This window comes from Mobula birostris, chromosome 1, assembly GCF_030028105.1.
Source record: "Mobula birostris isolate sMobBir1 chromosome 1, sMobBir1.hap1, whole genome shotgun sequence".
In the NCBI taxonomy this organism is placed as follows: domain Eukaryota; kingdom Metazoa; phylum Chordata; class Chondrichthyes; order Myliobatiformes; family Myliobatidae; genus Mobula; species Mobula birostris.
Genome location: NC_092370.1, coordinates 36717247 through 36730494, shown reverse-complemented (window position 1 = coordinate 36730494; position 13248 = coordinate 36717247). Strand labels below are relative to the sequence as shown.

Here is a 13248-nt window from a genome sequence, read left to right as displayed (position 1 = left end):
AGGTACATTGGAACACCACCATCTGCAGATCTCAACTCACACACCACCCTGAGCTGGGAATGTTTTGCTGGTTCTTTATCATTGTTGTGTCTAAATACTGTGTTGAGTATATAAATACATTAGGACATTTAGAGGTCAAGGAGGAGGAAGTGTTGGGCCTCCTAATAAGTATTAAGGTGAATAATTCCCCTGGGCCTGATGGGATTTACCACAAGTTATTGAAGGAGGCAAGAGACGAGGTTGGTGAGCTCTTGACCAGTATCTCCGTGTCCTCTCTAGCCACAGATGAGGTCCCAGAGGACTAGCAAGTATCTAATGTTGTACATCTATTTAAGAAGGGGACAAGAGAAGATCCTGGAAACTATAGACTAGTGAGTCTCACGTCAATGTAGGAAAATTGCTGAAGAAAATTCTTAGGGATAGGATATATGAGCATTTGGAAGCCCATGGCTTAATTAGGGAGATCCAGCATGGTTTTTGTATAGGGCAGGTCATGCCTTACCAACTTATTGAGTTTCTTGACAAGGTGATGAGAGAGATTGACAAAGGTAGGGCAGTGGATGTTGTCTATATGGATTTTAGTCAGACTTTTGACAAAGGCTCTCATGACAGACTAATCCAGAAGATTAAGATGCATAGGATCCAAGGCAAATTGGCAGTTTGGACTTAGAACTAGCTTGCGCATAGAAGATAAGGAGGTAGTGGTTGAAGGGACTTATTCGAGCTGGAGGTTTGTAATTAGTGGAGTATCACAGGGATCTGTGCTGGGTCCTCTGTTGCTTGTGATGTATATAAATGACCTGGATGAAAATGTAATGTGTGGGTTAGTAATTTTGCAGGATGATACCAAGACTGGTGGAATTGTTGATAGTGTAGAAGACTGGCAAAGAATACAGCACAACATAAATCAACACAGATAAGGGCAGAGTAATAGCAAATGAAGTTTAACTCAGGTAAACATGAGGCCTACCTTGGAAGGGCCAATCCAAGGCGATCATACACGGTTAAGGACAAGATCCTTAACAAAGTTGCTGAGCAGAGAGATCCAAGTTTATAGCTCCTTGAAAGTGACTACATAGGTCGATGAGGTGGTTGAGGAGGCTTAGGGAACGCTTGCATTTACTAGTCAAGGTACTGAGTTCAAAAGTCAAGAAATAATGTTGCAACTTTATAAAACTCTGGTTAGGCCACATCTGGACTATTGCATACAGTTCTGGTCACCCCACTATAGGAACGATGTTGAGGTTTTGGAGAGGGTACACAAGAGGCTTATCAGGATGCTGCCTGTTTTAGAGGGCGTGTGCTATCATGAGAGGTTGGATAAAACTTGGGTTGTTTTCCCCTGGAGTGCCAGTGGCTGAGGGGAGATCTGATAGAGATTTATAAGATTATGAGAGGCGTTGATAGAATAGACAGAGAGTATCTGTTTCTGAAGGTTGAAGTGTCTAATACCAGAGGGTATGCATTGAAGGTGAAAGGGGATAGATTCAAAGGGGATGTGAGGGTAAGTTTTTCACTCAGAGAGAATTGTGGATGCCTGGAATGCACTGCTTGGTATGGCGGTAGAGGCAAATACACAGAGGCTTTTTAAGAGATGTTTGGGTAGGCACATGGATGGAAGGGAAGATGGAAGGATATGGACATGTTGTAGGTAGGAGGGATTAGTGTTTAGGTGTTTTTGATTCGCTTTTTAGCTGGTTTGGCACAACATTGTGGGCTGAAGGGCCTGTTTCTGTGCTGTACTGTTCTATGTTCTACTGGAACTCCCCATTCAACAGCAATGTAAGAGTACATTCACTGGAAGGCACGCAGTATTTCAGGAAAGCAGCTCACCGCCACTTTCTTGAGGGCAGTTTGAGACGGGCACTGAATGCTAACCTTGCCAGCAATGTCCAGATTCAGAAAAATGGCAAGGGAATCATTACGGCCTCATTGAAAATGGCTACTGTCCATCGCTTCATGCATACTGTTACTCTAGGTATGTGAGAGGAGGTCGTCATTGAGCTGTTAAACTGTGAACAGTATTGTAACATTACATTTTGAGTCCTGATAAATGGTCTCAGCCTGAAACATCGACTGCTTATTCTTTTCCATTAATGCTGCCTGGCCTGCTGAGTTCCTCCAGCATTTTGTGTGTATTAAATTGATTTCCAGCATCCGCAGATTTTCTCTTGGTTGTAATATTACCATATTTATTTCTTAGCAGATATCACTGAATACCAGGAGGTTGAACTTTCCCTTTTCTCTGTCGTGGAACGCTGAGGTCACTTGAGGCTGGGAAGTGCTTCCCAACATCAGAAAGCAGTGGCAGGAAAGCAAAATCTGTTTACATTCTGCCAATTCCGTGTTGAAGAAGAAATGCAAAATCTAGGAGCCTGATGGCTTCTTTTTAAACCTTGATCTTGCCTATACCTCAGTGGCTGTCTGGGGGCATGTATAGGATGTTGTGAGATTGCTGGAATCCCACCAGAATTCAGCCTTTGGTCCAGTGAAAGGTTAGTCTGTTCTAAGCTGAGTATGAGCCCCATAGACAGTGAGGGGTTTGTCTGTCATTGGGCAAAGGGCTTATACATCCCGAGAAAAGCCGTCATTAAAATCAGGTGGTGCTTTGCCTTTATTGGGCCAATTGACCCTTTCAGCATAGCTCCAGGATCACACTACCTCATTGGAGTGGATTTATGTCTCTTGCACTCTAATAATCCCATTCCACAGCTTCAGCTGGGAGTTACACTGTGAACATTTGATATACAACTCAAGCCACAGTATGAGAAACTGACAGGGATTTCATTAAGTTATCTGAATACTGGACTCATCCACTGAGCAGGTTATATTAACATTCTTCAGTATTCTTCTTTAATATTGTGACACATTTTCCAGTTTTGCTTCAAGCTCATTCCCACAGAAGGTTAACAGCCCCAAAACCAGCATCCTACTGATCGTTCCTCTGTTTGCTGCTTACATGGAAAACCAGAATCCCAACAATATGTATTTTTCATTATTCCTTCCAATTAACAGTAATAGACATTTTTGGAGGATTCCATCACACTATTTTGACAAGAAACTAGACCTGTTACCTGCATTGCTCCTTCCACAATTGCCAGCAAAACAACTCAGTGTTTCACCTCATTGGAATGACAGACAGAATTATGCCATAACAAAATTAGTAAAGCATCTTGTTTTTGGAATTGAATTTTAATGAACATCATGTAAAAGTAGTTAAGTACAGTGTCTCCTTTTTGGAGGGTGCCTTTCATAATGTTCCATGGTCATCAGACTAACTTTCTCATGCCTCTGAGTTTGTTCTTCTAATTGATCTTTAATGAAATGAACACATGGAATAGAAAATGTCGATTTTATATTAATCTTAATGTTGGAGTCATCAGAGCTGACCAAAGGATGAAATTCAGCTGAGATTCATACAATGCAGTGTATCTTGTGAATATTTTTGGATTTTTCTGAGACCAGCTCAAAAAATTCCCATTGAAAACAATTTGGAAATTGTACTTTATGATACCTATGAATTGTTTCATGCTCCATCCTCCTCTGTATATTTGTCATTTCCGGTGCTCCCTTTATCTGCAAAAAGTGGGATTGAAGGGATAAGCAGTGGCTCCTTCGGCAATATCTAATTTTCAGCTTTGCAGTTTAGTTTTAGCACAAGAGCATTACATCCTGTGGCCAATTGATAAACATGTATGATTTCTGGAATTATTTTCTCACATCAGCAGAAAATGTTTAAGTGAATTGCAGACTAGATGATACTTGCTAATTCAGTGTCAAGCTGGCTATAATTAAAGCATTTACAAAATCTCTCGGGTTGGTGGAATGAAGGAAAAAGTTCAGATTTTCACTGAAGCTCTGGGAACAAGTAAGCAACTAAGTACAAGGCAGACAGGTCGGTGGTAGTTGCCAAGTCAAATAAAGGTTAATGATGTCTATGACGTGGCTGCACAAGATCTTTAAATAAATGGACCATCAGTCATAAGCAAGGATCTCTTCATTTACACAGTGACACATCTACAAATCTTTTTATTTTTGTTGCCAATAGACTAATGGGTGACATTAGTCATTTTTGGAGTCATTTTTCTATGTACACTGATTATCATTTTAGTCTGTCTGGTTTCACATTTTTTAATTTATTCAACCGCTTAGCCAACATCAAATATTGGACGAACAAATAAATTCTTTGAGGTCTACAATCTGCTGTAATGAAGCGCTTTAAGAGGTTTGTCATGGCTAGAATTAACTCCTGCCTAAGCAAGATTCTGTTCCTGCTTGATTTGCTTACCGCCACTTTAGGTGTACAATGGATGTAATCTTACTGGCTATCCATTTGGCCTTGGACCACCTGGACAACAGCAAAACCTATGTCAGGATGCTGTTTCATTGATGAAAGCTCAGCATTTAACACTACCATCCCCCGAGTACTAAGCAATAAGCTTCAAAATCTGGGCATCTGACATCTCAAACTGGATCCTTGGGAGACCACAGTCAGTATGCTGATAATCAACACAGGTGTACCTCAAAGATGAGTGCTTAGCCCACGACTCAGTTCTCTCTACACCCATGACTATGTGGCCAGACACAGTGCAAACACCATCTTCTATAAATTCTCTGATGACTATTGTTGGCAGAATTTCAGATGATGACGAAGAGGCGACAGGAAAGAGATAAATCAGCTGGTTGAGTGGTGTCGCAACAACCGCCTTGCATTCAATGTCAGTAAGACCAAAGATTTGATTGTGGACTTCAGGAAGTGGAAATTGACGGGGGACACACCAGCTCTCATCGAGGGGTCAGCAGTGGAAAGGGTGGGCAGTTCCAAGTTTCTGGCAGTCTAGCAATTCTCACGATCTATCCTGGGCACACCAGCAACAATATTTCATTGAGCTGATATGGTGTAAGATCATAGGACCATAAGACCATAAAACATAGGACCCATCAAGTCTACTTCACCATTCAATCATGGCTGATCCTTTTATTTCACCCTCCTCAGCCACTCCCCAGCCTTCTCCCTATAACCTTTGATGCCCCGGCCAAACAAGACCCTTCAATCTCCGCCTTAAATACATCCAATGACCTGGTCTCCGCAGCTGCCTATGGTAACAAATTCCATGAATTTGCCACCCTCTGGCTTAAGAAATGTCTCCGTATCTCTGTTTTAAATGGACAGCCCTCTATCCTGAGGCTGTGCCCTCTTGCACTAGACTCCACCACCATGGGAAACATCCTTTCCACATCTACTCTGTCTAGGCCTTTCACCATTCAAAAGGTTTCAATGAGATCCCCCCTCATCCTTCTAAATTCCAGTGAGTACAGGCCTAGAGCTATCAAACGTTCCTCACATGATAACCCTTTAATTCCCAGAATCATCCTTGTGAACCTGTTCTGAACTGTTCTGCACAAGGACTCCCAAGTCCCTTTGCACCTCAGAATTTTGGATTTTCTCCCCATTTCAAAGATAGTTTGCGCATTTATTTCTTCTACCAAAGTGCATGACCATGCATTTTCCAAGATTGTATTTCATTTGCCACTTTCTTGCCCATTCTCCTGATCTAAGTCCTTCTGCAGCCTTCCTGTTTCCTTAACACTACCCGCCCTCCACCAATCTTCGTATCATCTGCAAACTTTCCTAATACCATGGGCTCTTAACTTGGTAAGCAGCCTCATGTGTGACACCTTGTCAAAGGGCCTCTGAAAGTCCAAATATACAACATCCACTGTATTCCCTTTATCTATCCTACCTGTAATCTCCTCTAAGAACTCCAACTGGTTGTCAGGCAAGATTTTCCCTGAAGGAAACCATGCTGACTTTGTCCTATCTTGTCCTGTGTCACCAAATATTCTATAACCTCATCTTTAACAACTGACTCCAATATCTTCGTAAGAATGTAAGAAATAGCTGATCTGGCCATGGACTCATCTCCACGTACCTGCCTTTTCGCCATAATGCTTAATTCCCCTGCTATGCAAAAATCTATCCAACCTTGTCTTAAATATATTTACTGAGATAGCCTCCACTGCTTCATTGGGCAGAGAATTCCACAGATTTACCACTCTCTAGGAAAAGCGGTTCCTCCTCATCTCTGCCCTAAATCTACTCTCCCGAATCTTGAGGTTATGTTCCCTAGATACCTGCATGTTAAAATCTCCCACAACTATCATAACATTGCCATTTTGACACATCTTTTCTAATTCCCGTTGTAATCTGTAGTCCACATACCAGCTACTGTTGGGAGGCCAGTATATAACTGCCATCAGAGTCCTTTTACTTCCCTTGCGGTTTCCTAACTCAGCCTATAAGGATTCAACATCTTCCAATCCTGTGTCACATCTTTCTAATGATTTGATACCATTTTCACCAGCAGATCCACACCACCCTCCCTACCTACCTTCATATTCCTCTAATACCTTGGACATTCAGCTCCAAACTACAACCATCCTTCAGCCACGATTCGGTGTTGGCCACAATGTCACCCCCAGCAACCTGTAAATGTGCAACAAGGTCATCCACCTTATTTCTTATACTCTTTGCATTGGGATATAACACTTTGAGTTCTGTTTTTGCTACCCTTTTTGATCCTGCATCCCTAATGTACTGATTCTCATCCTGCTGGGTACAATTCTGTCCTATCATTTGGTGACATATTGTCACCAAAAATCTACTTTAGTATTACGGAGAACCTTCTAACTGGTAACGTCACTGTCTGGTATGGAGGGGCCACTGCACAGGATCAGAAAAAGCTGCAGAGGGTTGCAAACTCAGCCGGCTTCACCATTGGCACCAGCCTCTCCAGCATCCAACATCAAGGACATTGTCAAAAGATGATGCTCAAGAAGGTGTCATCCATAATTCAGGACGTCCACCACTCAGTACATGTCCCCTTTTCATTACTACGGTCAAGGAGGAAGTACAGGAACCTGAAGCCACACACTCATTAGCTCCTTCCCCACCACCATCAGATTTCTGAACATGATCTCACAATTTGTGCTTTCTATTTTGCACTACTTAATTATATTTTCTATATATTCCCTATTATAGGTCATACAGTAGTATATTTTTTGTGTTGCAGGTGCTGCGAAACAACAAATTTTCATGACATTCTGTATGTCAGTGATAATAAATATGGTCAACTTCATCTCTGTTAGTACCATAAGACATATGAGCAGTTTTAGGCCATTCAGCCCATTGAGTCTGCTCTGCCATCCCATCATGGCCGATCCTGGATCCCATCAACCCCATACACCTGCCTTCTCACCATATCCTTTGCTGCCCCGACCAATCAGGAAAATATGAACTTCTGTTTTAAGTATTCCCATGGACTTGGCCTCCACCACAGTCTGTGGCATTCCACAGACTCACCATTCTCTGGCTAAAAAAATTCCTCTTTACCTCTGTTCTAAGAGGTTGCCCCTCAAATTTGAGGCTGTGCCCTTTAGTTCTGGATAGCATGGGAAACATCCCCTCCATATCCACATCCACCCTTTTAACATCCGGTAGGTTTCAATGAGATCTCCACTCATTCTTCTAAAGTCCGGTGAGTACAGGCCCAAAGCTGCCAAACATTCCTCATATGTTAACCCCTTCATTCCTGGAATCATCCTCGTAAACCTCCTCAGGACTCTCTCCAATGACACTTCCTTTCTGAGATATGGGGCCCAAACCTGTTGACAATACTCCAAGTGCAGCCTGACTAGTGTCTTTATCAGCATTACTTCCTTGTTTTTATATTCATTTCCCATTGAAATAAATGTCAACATCGCATTTGCCGCCTTTACCACAGACTCACCTATGGGTTAACCTTCTGGGAGTCTTGCACGAGGACCCCCAAGACCCTTTGCACCTCTGATGTTTGAACCTTTTTGCCATTTAGATAATAGTCCGCATTATTGTTCCTTTCACCAAATGCATTATCATACATTTCCCGAAGCCATCAATTCCATTATATGAATCATTGATATACATTATAAAAAGAAGTGGTTCCATCACTGACCCCTGTGGAGCACCACTAGTCACTGGCACTCAACCAGAAAAGGCCCCTTTTATTCCCACTTGCTGCCTCCTGCCTGTCAGCCATTGCTCTATCCATGCCAGTATTTTTCCTGTAATGCCATAGGATTTTATTTTGTTAATCAGCCTCAAGTATGGCACCTTATCTAATGCCTTCTGAAAATCTAAGTAATTGACATCCGCTGCCTCTCCTTTGTCAGCACTTAACACTTTGTTTCCTGAATTCCACCTTAGAGAAGATAGATTTCATGCTTAACCTTTGACAAAGTTTTATTTCTCTTTTTCTTTCTATATCCTGGAATATCATTCTTTTAAAATCATGAAAAAATACATCATGGAGAACTTTATTGAACATCAAGCACAAAAACAGACAATTCAACCTTATTGACTCAAGCCATTGTTTGGACACCAAAGAAGGTCTCCACCAGCATGGTTGCCCAACCCACTCTTCATCGTACCCTCTCAACACAGTTTAAAGTCCTTGCTGACTTTGATGTGTATCAAATACTCGTGGTGGGTGGAGAGAGCATAAGAGACAACCACATAACTTCCTTTCCTACTGCCCATTATGTCATTGGTGTAACAAAGAGCTGCAATGAAGGTCCTCCGTCCTTGGCGGTGTCCAGGGCTTCCTTCATCATGCCAGTAGCTTCTACTTGGCTTTCGCCAACGCCAGCCATGCAAGTCACAGGTAGAGACTCGGTAATACACTTGTAGAAGGATTCTTCCTTCCTGTTTCTGGTAACAGTTATGGATATACCACAAAAGCATTGAGATTAATATTATTGACAACACCCACCAAGAAGGTTCTGCTAAATTACTAATTGCAAGGCTGACTGCATTTGGTGATTCTGTTCTTTGGTGGTTGTCCTGTAAAAGTGAGCCTAATGTGTATCTCTAATATAAAAATATTGTTATTCAGGATCAGTTGGGTAACAAAAGACAATTAAGAAATCTTCAAATGAGTTGTGATCTAACAGACAACAAAGGAAAATCACCTTAAGAAATTAAGGACAATTTATCAGGTATGGTTTTTGAAAGGTTCAGGATGCCTCTCTGGTAGGGCACTTTCAAAAGCTGATATGCAGAATGCAGCTTCTCTCTAGCTTCTTCATTCTATAGTGTCCATAGCACAGTTAGGTTTCCTTCTAAATACATTAAGCAATGAGCCAACAGGCAGGGAAAGCTAGGACACACCACTTGTTCAACCTTTCCATTTTGCTTTTCTCAATAAGCCCTATTGTCTTTTCCGCCCAGGGACAATATGAGGAAAATGAGTCACGATGAGACACTAAAGCCATGAAATCACATTAAATTGTACATTTTCAATGTGAAAAAAGGGACATAAAATTACCTTTACTCAGGGTAGATGACACCAATTATCACTTCTAGGTGAAATCAGGGAATTGGTCCAGACCCTATGTGCATGATTCAGTGACACACACATTTTCCCAGTATTAGTCATCTCCTAGTAATGCCACAGATTGCCCAGTGCATTTTCCCACGCTGGAATTTTTAGTGCACAACTTAGTTCCTTTGATGTCTCACAGAAAATCTAGCAGAAGATCTTGCAGGGAGAGGAAAAGAAATGCCCCTGTGACATCAACGTCCATCTACCGGCGTCTGTTTTCAATAGTCAGGATTACAGAATCTGCGACTGTGGCTGCCCTCTCACTGACCCATTTTGTCCAAATCATGGCTGGACCGCCTAATGCAAAATTAGCCTCACCTCACTGTGGTGTGGGGTTATCTGCGGCTTGGGAGTTGCTCGGGGAAGACTGGGTGGGGTGCGGGGAGGGGGAAGGTTGTGCGGACACACCGTCTTAAGCACAATATTTTCCTTCCCCCCTCACCCCCATGTAGTGTCTTGCTATCATGGCAGCCTTTCCTGCAGCTGTTATGTAGCATCTGTAGAGAAGGCTCCTTTATGCGGTGACACGTGAGGCAATAATAACATGGCAGATGGAAGCTCTTCGTGCAGTTCCTGGTCCTGTTTCAGTGCATGATCTCTCTGTGTGCAAACCATAACAATGACCTTTTTAATGTTATTTTGTCTAGTTGAATGAGTTTTTTTGTAAGTGACTTGATTGTGCCTTCACATTATGCATAACTTGAAGTTCATAATCGAGGGTGAAATCCAATTTCTAGGTCAAATTTCAGGCTGTGAACTTTTCAGCTAAGAGACATGGGGACCTGATGCTTTACTTTTTTCGCTGCAGCTTTGTAATCTAGAGTCGGCCCCAGGAGGGATTTATAGGGCGGCACGGTAATGTAGCAGTTAGTGTAACACTATCAGAACACCACCATAAGGAGTTTGTACGTTCTCCCTGTGACCATGTGGGTTTCCTCCCACTTTCCAACTACGTGTGTGTTATTAAGTTCATTGATCACATGGGCGTAATTGACTGACATGGGCTTGTTGGCGGGCGGGCCTGTTACTGTACTCTATCTCTAAAATAAAAATAGAGCAGGCTCAGGGGTGTGCAAGGACACCAGGAACACACCTAACCAAAGCTGGGTCATCTAAGGGCATCAGAAGAATCAACTGCAGGTCCTGAAAAGGGAATTGTTTAACCTGGTGAACCTTGCTTCACTCCCTTATACAGTCGGCCCTCCATATCCGCAGGGGATCGGTACCGTTCAGGACCCCCTGTGGATACCAAAATTCGCAGATGCTAAAGTCCCTTATATAAAAGCCTAAGAGAACTCATAAGGGTGTTACGAAAAGCGAAAATAGCGTTCAGCGTTTGTTTTGCAGCGAGCCGTTATAGAGGCAGCGCGCACTCCGAGCAGCAAGAGTGCTTTATCTCGACTTATTTTGTGCATTCGTTAGCAAGATGTGTCCTAAGGTATCAGAAAGGCCTAGGAGAGCTCGTAAGGGTGTTACGAAAAGCTAAAATAGCATTCAGCGTTTGTTTTGCAGCGAGCCGTTATAGAGGCAGTGCGCACCCCGAGCAGCGAGAGTGGCGAAAAGCGAAAATAGCGTTCAGCGTTTGTTTTGCTCTTCGTCAGGACGAAGGGTCTCGGCCTGAAACGTCGACTGTACCTCTTCCTAGAGATGCTGCCTGGCCTGCTGCGTTCACCAGCAACTTTGATGTGCGTTGCTACACTGTACGTACATTATTTCTACTTTATATAGGCTGTGTATTTATCATATCATTCCTGCTTTTACTATATGTTAGTGCTATTTTAGGTTTTATATGTTATTTGGTAGGTTATTTTTTGGGTCTGGGAACGCTCAAAAACGCTCTACTTTCAGATAGCGGGAGAAACCTGTACAAAGGAAATGCTATGTAAATAGTTGTTACACTGTATTGTTTAGGGAATAAGAAGAAAGAGAGAGAACTTTTGGGGTTTTTTTTCCAATCTCGATCTGCGGATGCGGAGGGCCAACTGCATTTTTAAGGAGAAAGTATTTGTTTTGAACCTTGTTGTTATTCAGTGGATGAGATGATAAGCATTAATCTAATGTTGTGGTCTAGAACTGGTGGAAAAATTCTGGATGACAAATACAAATTTCCAAAGGACTGCCCAGACTTTGAATGTATTTTTGTTTTGCGATTATTGTACAATAATAAATTTACAAAAAATCTTTAGAAAACATTAGTTTCCAGAAGCCAGGAAGATAATTTTATTTTTGTAGACAAATGGGTAACATTTTGTTGGGATAAAAACCCTAATTTCAAGCAATTAAATTGGAGACAAATCATCAGAGATAAATTGTTATTTCCATGTTATCATAAATGTATCTGAAACTGTGATCAGCCAGGTGGGAGTCAGATAATCCTATCTAGAGCAGACCGATCCCGCCACATGCTTACAATGGTACAGCCGACCCCCAAGGTTGAATTGTGAAGAAAACTTAATGTCAAACAAATTCACAGAGCTCAGAGAATTCAAGGTCAAATCTTAACCCTTGCTTTGTACTTGTCCTAGCTGGAGAAAAGCAAATGACAATGAGGTTCAGAGGCAGTGTACTGTATCATGGCTGAAAAGATTTAAGCTGCATTTACACATGTTTATACAAAGGGTTACTCCACTGGTCAGATAAAGCCAGGATCTCAGCAGTGTTTACACTGCCGCAGGCCGAGCTGCTTAAAACGTAGTTGTACAGCCACACAGGATGGAGGGTACTGCAATGATATTGTCTCAACTTGTTGCTGGCCCCTGTTGCCTAGAGACACGTGGCACAGATCAAAGGTTGATTCCACTCTGGGTCTGTTTCATATTGTGCAGAGGTCTCTCTCTCTCGCTCTCTCGCTCTCTGTCTCTTCCTCTTCCTCTTTCTCTCTCTTGCTCTTCCTCTCTCTCTCTCTCTTTCTTTTTCTCTTTTCTTTTTCTCTTTCTCTTTCTCTCTGTTTCTCTCCCAGGCACACATTCATACTGTACATAAATTGCTTAATTGGATAGTGGGATTTTTTTAACTGCCGGTACAAAATCCTGAAAGCAGGAGTTCAGAAATAAAACACTGGGGATGCTGGAACTTGGAAGCAGAAAATTGTGCAAATACCCAGCAGGTCTGGTAGCAAGAGTGGAAAGCTGCTGTTAATGAACAAAAGTATAGGAGGGGAACCTTGGAGAAGCAGCCGATGAGGTTAATAGTATGAAATAGGATATCCTCCCGGCATAACAAGTGCTGGGGTGGAGAAGACACAAGTTTATCCTGGTGTGTGACAGGAAACAAATATTTGGACATTTAGATAACTGTGTGCATAGGGTATGTTGGTTTATTATTGTCACACATACAGAGGTACAGTGAAAGCTTGTTTCCCATGCTGTCCGTACAGATCATTTCACTTCAGTGAACTGAGAAAGTCAAAGGGGAAACAACAATATGTGGAACAAAATGTTATAGGGTAAGTGCAGTGCAGGCAGACAATAAGGTGCAAGGCTATATTGAGGTAGACTGAGGTCAGGAGCCCATTCTATCATACTAGGGGAACCATTCAGTAGTCTTACAACAAAGGGATAGAGCTGTCATAGAATACAGAGCAGCACAAATCCTTCAGCCCACAACGTTGGGCTGACTTTTTTAGCATACTAAGATCAATCTAACCCTTCCCTCCAACATAGCCCCTCCATGTGCCTATCTAAGGGTTTCTTGAATGCTGCTAATGTATCTGTCTTTACCACCACCCTGGTTGGGTGTTCCACGCACCCACCACCCTGTATAAAGAACTTACCTCTGACATCCCCCTATATTTTCCTTCAATTACCTTAAAATTATGCCTCCTTGT

The 13248-nt window shown here is 42.3% G+C and overlaps 1 protein-coding gene across 13 annotated transcripts in view; it reads left to right on the top strand.

Moving 5' to 3' along the window:
* The window catches only part of sulf1 (sulfatase 1), a 334301-nt gene that overhangs the window by 14709 nt on the left and 306344 nt on the right, over positions 1-13248 (top strand). Inside the window, exon 1 of one of the 13 annotated variants that reach the window (XM_072254022.1) lies at positions 11067-11122. The exons of the other annotated variants lie outside the window; for them this stretch is intronic. The gene's annotated coding sequence lies outside the window, so the exon portion shown is untranslated. Of the gene's footprint in view, positions 1-11066; positions 11123-13248 lie in introns of those variants that run through there. 13 annotated transcript variants of the gene reach the window in all.